We start from the raw sequence: 10,887 nt of genomic DNA on the forward strand, positions 1-10,887 counted from the left end.
CCGGCCAGCAGGGCACGGCTCTGGGCAGGGTCCCTGGCCAGGAGCGGGCCCCAGAGCGCCTCTGCCTTTCAAGGGCAACCTCGGCCCTGCTCTTTCTCCTCCCCACCTCCCTCTGCCTCTGCCCCGTGCCCCTGGGGCTGCTCTTGGCCAGGCAGCCTCAGTGGGAGCCAGCTCTGGCTGCAGCCCCAGCGGGGCCCTCAGGACAAGGCCCAGCAATTGAGAGGCCAATGGAAGCACTGGGCAGCAGCAGAACCCTCAGGAGAGTTATTTGGACTATCATGGACTGGCCACAACTCCACTGCAGCCTCAATGGGAATGTTCCCTGTCCATGTTAGACTTTCAAAAGAAGCTGTTGGAGGGGGAGAGCACAAAACACTCACTGTTTTCTGTTCCAAGAATACCAGATTCCAATGCAGCACAATATGAAGACAAGCTCCAAATAAAGCACGCCTGCCAGAAACCCTAGCCAGCAGCCTGTTCCCTGACAGAAACCACTTCCGAGGCCATCCTGGGCATTGGGAACAGGTCTTGTGGTGCCAGCTGCATCTGTAGGAGCAATGGGAAGCGTGAGCCCGTGCTGTGCTGCACTGCTGAGCTGGCAGCACGGTGGATACGGGCAGGACGTTCTCTGTTTCCCCCAGAGCTGGGGCCTGCAGGCACCTTGCCGGCCCTTGGCACAGGCTGTGCCAGCCAACAAAGCCCAACAGGCCGGGAGGAGAGCCCGGGGGCAGCGCAGCTGCTTGGGCAGTGGCTGCTGCCAGGGACACGGGCCAAAGCCATCCCTGAGCAGCCACTGCCAGCCCTGGCACTCCCTGCCCCGTGACAGCTCCCCCAGCCCCAGGGGACAGGCTCAGGCCCTGTCAGGACCCAGCGCAGCCCCTGCCCAGTCAGGAGCCAGGGCTGGCTCTGGCCCTGGGCTGGTGGCAGGGCTCCCGCTCGGGGCTGCTCCTGTGCCTTGGGCCTCTGGGCACTCAGGGCCAGCTCCGCAGCAGCTGCAGCGCCAGGGACGTTGCTGCACCAGTCCCGTTTCCCCGGGGCTCTGAACCAGCTCCAGAGGCCTGGAAGCCCAGGCGCCTCCAGCTTTGGCTGCTGCCGGGCCGGGCAAGGGCAGGCCCTGGGGGAAGAGCTGCTGCCACACAGCCCCGGCCAGGCCTGAGCCCGGCACAGCAATTACCTGCTGTGCCTGTGCCCATGTCTGGCATCGCCTTCCTTCCTGCAGCAGGGGCTGCCAATGAGCCACTGCTTCTCCCTGAGTGTTCCTCCTCCTGCAGAGCCTTTTGGTCCATCACTTGAAAAAGGAAAAAAGGGACAACTGGATCAAATGGAAACATTCCCCACTGGGGAAGTGGCATCTTCATCAGGAAATGCTTGTCAAAGTCACAGATAAAGACCAGGAAAAATCCCAGGTAATTTGGGCTAGGCCAGTGCACTCCCATGAGCAAACAGCTACACCGCCTGATTTCTCAGAGACTGGGAAATGGCAGGGGATCTCAGGCCCACAGTACAGTTGGGGCACCCTATCAGCTAATGCCAAATTCCATCCTGCAGAGGCTGGGGAGGAATTGCAGCCAGGCCAGAATGGGAAACAGCCCTGCAGGGTGTGAAAGCAGCAGCGGGGCAGCGAGGCTGCCATGGATCCCTTCCTGCTGTGCCGGGCACGGCGTGTCCAGATGTGCAGCCAAAGCCCCCGGCTGCTGAGTCCCAGGGAAGCATGAGGGAAATGCACCCACCTTGTCCTCCGGGTGCTTCCTTCTGTGTTTCTCTCAGGAATTCATCTGCCTCATGAGACATTTTGGCTGCAGTATCTTGGGTCTTCCCTTTTGGAGGACCTTAAGAGAAAGAGTTCCATTTCCCAGGAATGGGTCCCGCAAAAGCAGGGCTCAGCCTGTGGTGTCAGCAGGGACACACTACTCACCCCTGCCATGGGAGCTGGGTTGGGGCCAAGCATCCAGCCCTGGAGCTGGAGAAGTCCTCCCTGCAGACACACCTGTAACTCAACAGCCACAGAAGCTTCTGCCATCTCTGCTGATCTGCACGGGCACCACTGAGCCGCAGGAGCGGTGAGGGGATCGCGCAAGGCGAGGGCACACACGTGCATGGTTCTGTGCTGGCACCTGCAGCGCTGCCTCCCTGGCCCAGCTTTGGGCTCTGAGCTGGCAGCTCTCCCAGGGGAAAGGCCTTGACCTACCCTCAGCATCTCCCAGAGCCTCAGTCCTGGATGTGGGGCCTTCACCGGCAGGTTCAGCTGCAAAGAAAGGCAGGACAGAAGAGCTCCTGTGGCACTGCAGGAGATCCTCAGGCTGCCCACAAGGCTCAGCCCCGGGGCACAGCCCTGGGCCCGGCCCCTTCCCTCCCTGCTCTTCTCTTTGACTGCACAGAGCACACGGAAGGACACACTGGCACAGCACACGGGAGGAAGACTGAAAGATCAATGCTCCTTCGTCCCACTGACAGCGATCCTGAAGGATCCCTCAGGGATCCAGAAGGGAGAAGGGAAAGATTCTCAGAATCCTTCAGCGTTTACATAATGTTAAGGGAAATGGTTTATAAATGAGCTTTTGTTGCATTGATCCTGATTATTCACTCAGGAAGGGCAGAATGAAAACTTGCCTCCAGCATCCTCCAGGAACTTCAAATCATCCTTCATCAGGACTTCCTGAAAACCCATGTCACGATTCCAGTCTAAAAGGGAGCAGAGATCAGAACCGTATCTGCGGCATGCTGGGATGCCCGAATGCTACATGGAAAAGGGCACTGGAAGGGGGTCGTGTAAGGCTATGGGACCCAGATGGGAATGGACATGGCCAAAGCTGCACAGGGGCCTGGGGAGCTCTGGTCTGGCTCCTGATCACTCTCCACACTCTTTCCCTGCCCTCAGCAACATCCCTGGGAGGGGTGGCTGGAGTAGCCCAGGGCCCTGGGGCTCTCTCCCTCAAACTCACAGAATACCCTCCCTAAAGCCCTGGGGAAAACTGCAGCAGGCAGTGCCACAGCTGTCCCTCCCTCCTACACTCCCTCCTGCCCTCCTTCTGCTGGGACAGCTCCCACATCCCAAGGGCAAACAGCCAGGCCCTCTCAGGACACACTGGAGCCTTGCTCTCCCCCTCTGTCCTTTCCCCACCATGGGCACCCCGTGCAGTCACTGCCAGGTTTCAGGACATGTCTCCCATGGAAGAACCCCAGCAGGACTGCTCAGGACCCGAGTGCCTTGAGCCTGCTCGGGATAATTCCCCTGGGCTGTGCCGCTCTAGTCCAGGCTGTGCCCGCACTGCCAAGCAGCAGAGAGGGCAGCTCAAGCCTCAGCAGGGCTCAGGCCCAGAGGCACAGCAATTACCTCCTGTGCCTGTGCCTGGCATGGCCTCCCTTCCTGGAGCTGAGGCTGGCACGGAACCACTGCTTCCTCCGGGATATGCTTCCTTCTGCACAGGCTCTCCGTTCATTTCTGGAAAATGGAAAAGAGACAGCTGGATCAGATGAAAACATTCCTGACTGGGAATGGGGAAGGTGAGGCATCACTTATGAAAGGAATGGATAAGGATCAGAAAACACCCAGGATTTTGGGACAACCCAAGGCTGCTTCCTTCCCCAAACAGCCCCAACATCTGATCTGCCTGGACACCAGGAAATTGCAGGGCATCTGAGGGTGGGCATGGCCTGTGGTGCAATTGGGGCTGTCTGCCAGCTGATGCCAAATGCCTTCCTGCAGAGGCTGGGCAGAAGCTGCAGCCAGGCCAGGCTGGGAAACAGCCCTGCAGGGCGTGAAAGCAGCAGCGGGGCAGCAAGGCTGCCATGGATCCCTTCCTGCTGTGCCGGGCATGGCGTGTCCAGATGTGCAGCCAAAGCCCCCGGCTGCTGAGTCCCAGGAGCAGCATGAGGGAAATGCACCCACCTTGTCTTCTCTGCAGACATTCCTTCAGCATTTGCCACATGATTTCTAATGGGTCCTGGAATTTCCTGCCTGCCATGTCTTTGGTCTCTCCTGTCAGAGGACCTTAAGAGAAAGTAGTTCCATTTCCCAGCAATGGACCTCCCAAAAGCACGGCTCAGCCAGAGGGGTCAGCAGGGACACACTACTCACCCCTGCCATGGGAGCTGGCCTTTTGTGCAGCATCCAAGGTAGGAGTTGGTGAGGTCGTCCCTGCAGACACGCCTGTAACACAACAGCCACAGAAGCTTCTGTCACCTGGTTCTTACCAGTCAGTCAAACATTACGCCTTGGTGGGACAGTGAGAACATACCTGCAGAATGCTCAGAGGGCTTCACAACTTCAGAGCGCCAGGCTAATGGAGAATCCTTCCCAGCATCCCAGTCTGGAAGCAAACCAAGATGAGAACTGTTTCCATTGTGTGCCAGGGCTGGCTCTGGCCCTGGGCTGGCGGCAGGGCTCCCGCTCGGGGCTGCTCCTGTGCCTTGGGCCTCTGGGCACTCAGGGCCAGCTCCGCAGCAGCTGCAGCGCCAGGGACGTTGCTGCACCAGTCCCGTTTCCCCGGGGCTCTGAACCAGCTCCAGAGGCCTGGAAGCCGAGGCGCCTCCAGTTTTGGCTGCTGCCGGGCCGGGCAAGGGCAGGCCCTGGGGGAAGAGCTGCTGCCACACAGCCCCGGCCAGGCCTGAGCCCGGCACAGCAATTACCTGCTGTGCCTGTGCCCGTGTCTGCCATCGCCTTCCATCCTGCAGCAGGGGCTGGCACCGAAGATGGAGTACATCCTTCAAGAAATGCCACCTTCCACTGAAGCACTATGTCCATCTCTTGACAAAGGAAGGGAGACAGCTGCATCAGATGGAGCTGTTCCCCACTTGGGCGGTGGCATCAGAGGTAATATTTGTGAAATTTATGGAGCAGGAAAATGGCCAGGTTACAGTGGCATGATGAGAGCACTTCCACCTCCAAACAGCCACCCTTTTCCTAATCTGCAGGGCTGGATATAGTGGGGGATCTCAGGGTGTGTTACAGTTTGGGCATGGCCAGTCAGCTGATGCCAAATAACTTCCTACAGAGGCTGGGCACAAGCTGCAGCCAGGCCAGGCTGGGAAACAGCCCTGCAGGGTGTGAAAACAGCAGCGGGGCAGCGAGGCTGCCATGGATCCCTTCCCACTGTGCCGGGCATGGCGTGTCCAGATGTGCAGCCAAAGCCCCCGGCTGCTGACTCCCCGGGGAAGCATGAGGGAAATGCACCCACCTTCTCTTGTCTGCAGGGGTTCCTTCAGCTCTTGCCTCATCTGTTTGGATGGTTCCAGGGATATCTTATCTGTTGTATCTTGGATTTTCCCTGTTGGAGTACCTTAGAGAAAAATATTTCCATTTCTCAGGAATGGATCCCAGAAAAGCAGGGTTCAGCCTGTGGGGTCAGCAGGGACACACTACTCACCCCTGAGATGCGTGCTGGGCTTGAGTGCAGCATCCAAGGTAGCAGCTGGAGAAGTCTTCCCTGTAGACACATCTGTAACACAACAGCCACAGAAGCTTCTGTCACCTGGTGCCTGCCCGCTTGTCTACAATTCTTCCTTGGTGGCACACTGAGAACATACCTGCAGGAGGCTCCAAGGGCTTCAAAACTTTATTCATCCAAGCTGATGGAGAAGCCTTCCCAGCACCCTCATCTACAATGCAGCACAGATGAGAACATTTTCCAGTGTGTGCTGGGATCTCTTTCTGCCACAGGGAACTGGGCACTGCCAGGGAGTCGGGTAAGGCCGTGGGAGCCAGATGTGAATAGACATGGCCAAAGCTGCCCAGGGGCCTGGGGAGCTCTGGGCTGGCTCCTGGTCACTCTCCACACTCTTTCCCTGCCCTCAGCAACATCCCTGGGAGGGGTGGCTGCAGCAGTGCAGGGACCTGGGACTCTCCCCCTCACACACAGAAGAAATCCTCCCTAAAGCATGGGGGAAAACTGCAGCAGGCAGTGCCACAGCTATCCATCCTGCTCTCCCTCTGTCCCTCCTGCCCTCCTTCTGTGGGGAAACCCCCCAGATCCCAAGGGCAAACAGCCAGGCCCTCTCAGGACACACTGCAGCCTTGCTCTCCCCCTCTGTCCTTTCCCCACCGTGGGCACCCCGTGCAGTCGCTGCCAGGTTTCAGGACATGTCTCCCATGGAGGGACCCCAGCAGGACTGCTCAGTGCCCTGCGCCTGCTCGGGATAATTCCCCTGGGCTGTGCTGCTCTAGTCCAGGCTGTGCCCGCACTGCCAAGCAGCAGAGAGGGAAGCTCAAGCCTCAGCAGGGCTCAGGCCCAGAGGCACAGCAATTACCTCCTGTGCCTGTGCCTGGCATGGCCTCCCTTCCTGGAGCTGAGGCTGGCATGCAACCACTGCTTCCTCCGGGAAATGCTTCTTCCTCCGCAGGCTCTCCTTTCATTTCTGGAGAATGGAAAAGAGACAGCTGGATCAGATGAAAACATTCCTGACTGGGAATGGGGAAGGGGACAATTTCAGGAGGCATCCCGTGTGAAAGGAATGCATAAGGATCAGAAAACACCCAGGATTTTGGGACAACCCAAGGCTGCTTCCTTCCCCAAACAGCCCCAACATCTGATCTGCCTGGACACCAGGAAATTGCAGGGGATCTGAGGGTGGGCATGGCCTGTGGTGCATTTGGGGCTGTCTGCCAGCTGATGCCAAATGCCTTCCTACAGAGGCTGGGCACAAGCTGCAGCCAGGCCAGGCTGGGAAACAGCCCTGCAGGGCGTGAAAGCAGCAGCGGGGCAGCAAGGCTGCCATGGATCCCTTCCTGCTGTGCTGGGCACGGCGTGTCCAGATGTGCAGCCAAAGCCCCCGGCTGCTGAGTCCCAGGAGCAGCATGAGGGAAATGCACCCACCTTGTCTTCTCTGCAGACATTCCTTCAGCATTTGCCACATGATTTCTAATGGGTCCTGGAATTTCCTGCCTGCCATGTCTTTGGTCTCTCCTGTCAGAGGACCTTAAGAGAAAGTAGTTCCATTTCCCAGCAATGGACTCCACAAAAGCAGGGCTCAGCCTGAGGGGTCAGCAGGGACACACTACTCACCCCTGCCATGGGAGCTGGCCTTTTGTGCAGCATCCAAGGTAGGAGTTGGTGAGGTCGTCCCTGCAGACACGCCTGTAACACAACAGCCACAGAAGCTTCTGTCACCTGGTTCTTACCAGTCAGTCAAACATTACGCCTTGGTGGGACAGTGAGAACATACCTGCAGAATGCTCAGAGGGCTTCACAACTTCAGAGCGCCAGGCTAATGGAGAATCCTTCCCAGCATCCCAGTCTGGAAGCAAACCAAGATGAGAGCTGTTTCCATTGTGTGCCAGGGCTGGCTCTGGCCCTGGGCTGGCAGCAGGGCTCCCGCTCGGGGCTGCTCCTGTGCCTTGGGCCTCTGGGCACTCACGGCCAGCTCCGCAGCAGCCGCAGCGCCAGGGACGTTGCTGCACCAGTCCCGTTTCCCCGGGGCTCTGAACCAGCTCCAGAGGCCTGGAAGCCGAGGCGCCTCCAGCTTTGGCTGCTGCCGGGTCGGGCAAGGGCAGGCCCTGGGGGAAGAGCTGCTGCCACACAGCCCCGGCCAGGCCTGAGCCCGGCACAGCAATTACCTGCTGTGCCTGTGCCCGTGTCTGCCATCGCCTTCCATCCTGCAGCAGGGGCTGGCACCGAAGATGGAGTACATCCTTCAAGAAATGCCACCTTCCACTGAAGCACTATGTCCATCTCTTAACAAAGGAAGGGAGACAGCTGCATCAGATGGGGCTGTTTTCCAATTGGGCGGTGGCATCAGAGGTAATATTTGTGAAATTTATGGAGCAGGAAAATGGCCAGGTTACAGTGGCATGATGAGAGCACTTCCTCCACCAAACAGCCACCCTTTTCCTAATCTGCAGGGCTGGATATTGTGGGGGACCTCAGGGTGTGTTACAGTTTGGGCATGGCCGGTCAGCTGATGCCAAATAACTTCCGGCAGAGGCTGGGCAGAAGCTGCAGCCAGGCCAGGCTGGGAAACAGCCCTGCAGGGCGTGAAAGCAGCAGCGGGGCAGCAAGGCTGCCATGGATCCCTTCCCACTGTGCCGGGCATGGCGTGTCCAGATGTGCAGCCAAAGCCCCCGGCTGCTGACTCCCAGGGGAAGCATGAGGGAAATGCACCCACCTTCTCTTGTCGGCAGGGGTTCCTTCAGCTCTTGCCTCATCTGTTTGGATGGTTCCAGGGATATCTTATCTGTTGTATCTTGGATTTTCCCTGTTGGAGTACCTTAGAGAAAAATATTTCCATTTCCCAGCAATGGATCCCAGAAAAGCAGGGTTCAGCCTGTGGGGTCAGCAGGGACACACTACTCACCCCTGAGATGGGTGCTGGGCTTGAGTGCAGCATCCAAGGTAGCAGCTGGAGAAGCTGGAGAAGTCTTCCATGTAGACGCATCTGTAACACAACAGCCACAGAAGCTTCTGTCACCTGGTGCCTGCCCGCTTGTCTACAATTCTTCCTTGGTGGCACACTGAGAACATACCTGCAGGAGGCTCCAAGGGCTTCAAAACTTTATTCATCCAAGCTGATGGAGAAGCCTTCCCAGCACCCTCATCTACAATGCAGCACAGATGAGAACATTTTCCAGTGTGTGCTGGGATCTCTTTCTGCCACAGGGAACTGGGCACTGCCAGGGAGTCGGCTAAGGCCATGGGAGCCAGATGTGAATAGACATGGCCAAAGCTGCCCAGGGGCCTGGGGAACTCTGGGCTGGCTCCTGGTCACTCTCCACACTCTTTCCCTGCCCTCAGCAACATCCCTGGGAGGGGTGGCTGCAGCAGTGCAGGGACCTGGGACTCTCCCCCTCACACACAGAAGAAATCCTCCCTAAAGCATGGGGGAAAACTGCAGCAGGCAGTGCCACAGCTATCCATCCTGCTCTCCCTCTGTCCCTCCTGCCCTCCTTCTGTGGGGAAACCCCCCAGATCCCAAGGGCAAACAGCCAGGCCCTCTCAGGACACACTGGAGCCTTGCTCTCCCCCTCTGTCATTTCCCCACCGTGGGCACCCCGTGCAGTCACTCCCAGGTTTCAGGATATGTCTCCCATGGAGGGACCCCAGCAGGACTGCTCAGTGCCCTGAGCCTGCTCGGGATAATTCCCCTGGGCTGTGCTGCTCTAGTCCAGGCTGTGCCCGCACTGCCAAGCAGCAGAGAGGGCAGCTCATGCCTCAGCAGGGCTCAGGCCCAGAGGCACAGCAATTACCTCCTGTGCCTGTGCCTGGCATGGCCTCCCTTCCTGGAGCTGAGGCTGGCATGCAACCACTGCTTCCTCCGGGAAATGCTTCTTTCTCCGCAGGCTCTCCTTTCATTTCTGGAGAATGGAGAAGAGACAGCTGGATCAGATGAAAACATTCCTGACTGGGAATGGGGAAGGGGACAATTTCAGGAGGCATCACTTGTGAAAGGAATGCATAAGGATCAGAAAACACCCAGGATTTTGGGACAACCCAAGGCTGCTTCCTTCCCCAAACAGCCCCAACATCTGATCTGCCTGGACACCAGGAAATTGCAGGGCATCTGAGGGTGGGCATGGCCTGTGGTGCAATTGGGGCTGTCTGCCAGCTGATGCCAAATGCCTTCCTGCAGAGGCTGGGCAGAAGCTGCAGCCAGGCCAGGCTGGGAAACAGCCCTGCAGGGCGTGAAAGCAGCAGCGGGGCAGCAAGGCTGCCATGGATCCCTTCCTGCTGTGCCGGGCATGGCGTGTCCAGATGTGCAGCCAAAGCCCCCGGCTGCTGAGTCCCAGGAGCAGCATGAGGGAAATGCACCCACCTTGTCTTCTCTGCAGACATTCCTTCAGCATTTGCCACATGATTTCTAATGGGTCCTGGAATTTCCTGCCTGCCATGTCTTTGGTCTCTCCTGTCAGAGGACCTTAAGAGAAAGTAGTTCCATTTCCCAGCAATGGACCCCACAAAAGCAGGGCTCAGCCAGAGGGGTCAGCAGGGACACACTACTCACCCCTGCCATGGGAGCTGGCCTTTTGTGCAGCATCCAAGTAGGAGTTGGTGAGGTCGTCCCTGCAGACACGCCTGTAACACAACAGCCAGAGAAGCTTCTGTCACCTGGTTCTTACCAGTCAGTCAAACATTACGCCTTGGTGGGACAGTGAGAACATACCTGCAGAATGCTCAGAGGGCTTCACAACTTCAGAGCGCCAGGCTAATGGAGAATCCTTCCCAGCATCCCAGTCTGGAAGCAAACCAAGATGAGAACTGTTTCCATTGTGTGCCAGGGCTGGCTCTGGCCCTGGGCTGGCGGCAGGGCTCCCGCTCGGGGCTGCTCCTGTGCCTTGGGCCTCTGGGCACTCAGGGCCAGCTCCGCAGCAGCTGCAGCGCCAGGGACGTTGCTGCACCAGTCCCGTTTCCCCGGGGCTCTGAACCAGCTCCAGAGGCCTGGAAGCCGAGGCGCCTCCAGCTTTGGCTGCTGCCGGGCCGGGCAAGGGCAGGCCCTGGGGGAAGAGCTGCTGCCACACAGCCCCGGCCAGGCCTGAGCCCGGCACAGCAATTACCTGCTGTGCCTGTGCCCGTGTCTGGCTTTGCCTTCCTTCCTGCAGCAGGGGCTGGCACCGAAGATGGAGTGCTTCCTTCAAGAAATGCCACCTTCCACTGAAGCACTATGTCCATCTCTTGACAAAGGAAGGGAGACAGCTGCATCAGATGGAGCTGTTCCCCACTTGGGTGGTGGCATCAGAGGTAATATTTGTGAAATTTATGGAGCAGGAAAATGGCCAGGTTACAGTGGCATGATGAGAGCACTTCCACCACCAAACAGCCACCCTTTTCCTAATCTGCAGGGCTGGATATTGTGGGGGATCTCAGGGTGTGTTACAGTTAGGGCATGGCCTGTCAGCTGATGCCAAATAACTTCCTACAGAGGCTGGGCACAAGCTGCAGCCAGGCCAGGCTGGGAAGC

At 58.3% G+C, this 10,887-nt stretch overlaps 1 long non-coding RNA gene across 1 annotated transcript; it reads right to left on the reverse strand.

Moving 5' to 3' along the window:
* Positions 1–1,174: 1,174 nt before the first annotated feature.
* Positions 1,175–2,274, reverse strand: LOC135307723 (uncharacterized). The gene is made up of 4 exons (XR_010368392.1): positions 2,189–2,274; positions 1,916–1,987; positions 1,731–1,829; positions 1,175–1,288 (listed from the first exon to the last, which is right to left on the reverse strand). It is a non-coding gene; the product is annotated as an uncharacterized LOC135307723 (long non-coding RNA).
* Positions 2,275–10,887: the final 8,613 nt, after the last annotated feature.

Source organism: Passer domesticus, chromosome 9, assembly GCF_036417665.1.
Source record: "Passer domesticus isolate bPasDom1 chromosome 9, bPasDom1.hap1, whole genome shotgun sequence".
In the NCBI taxonomy this organism is placed as follows: Eukaryota; Metazoa; Chordata; class Aves; order Passeriformes; family Passeridae; genus Passer; species Passer domesticus.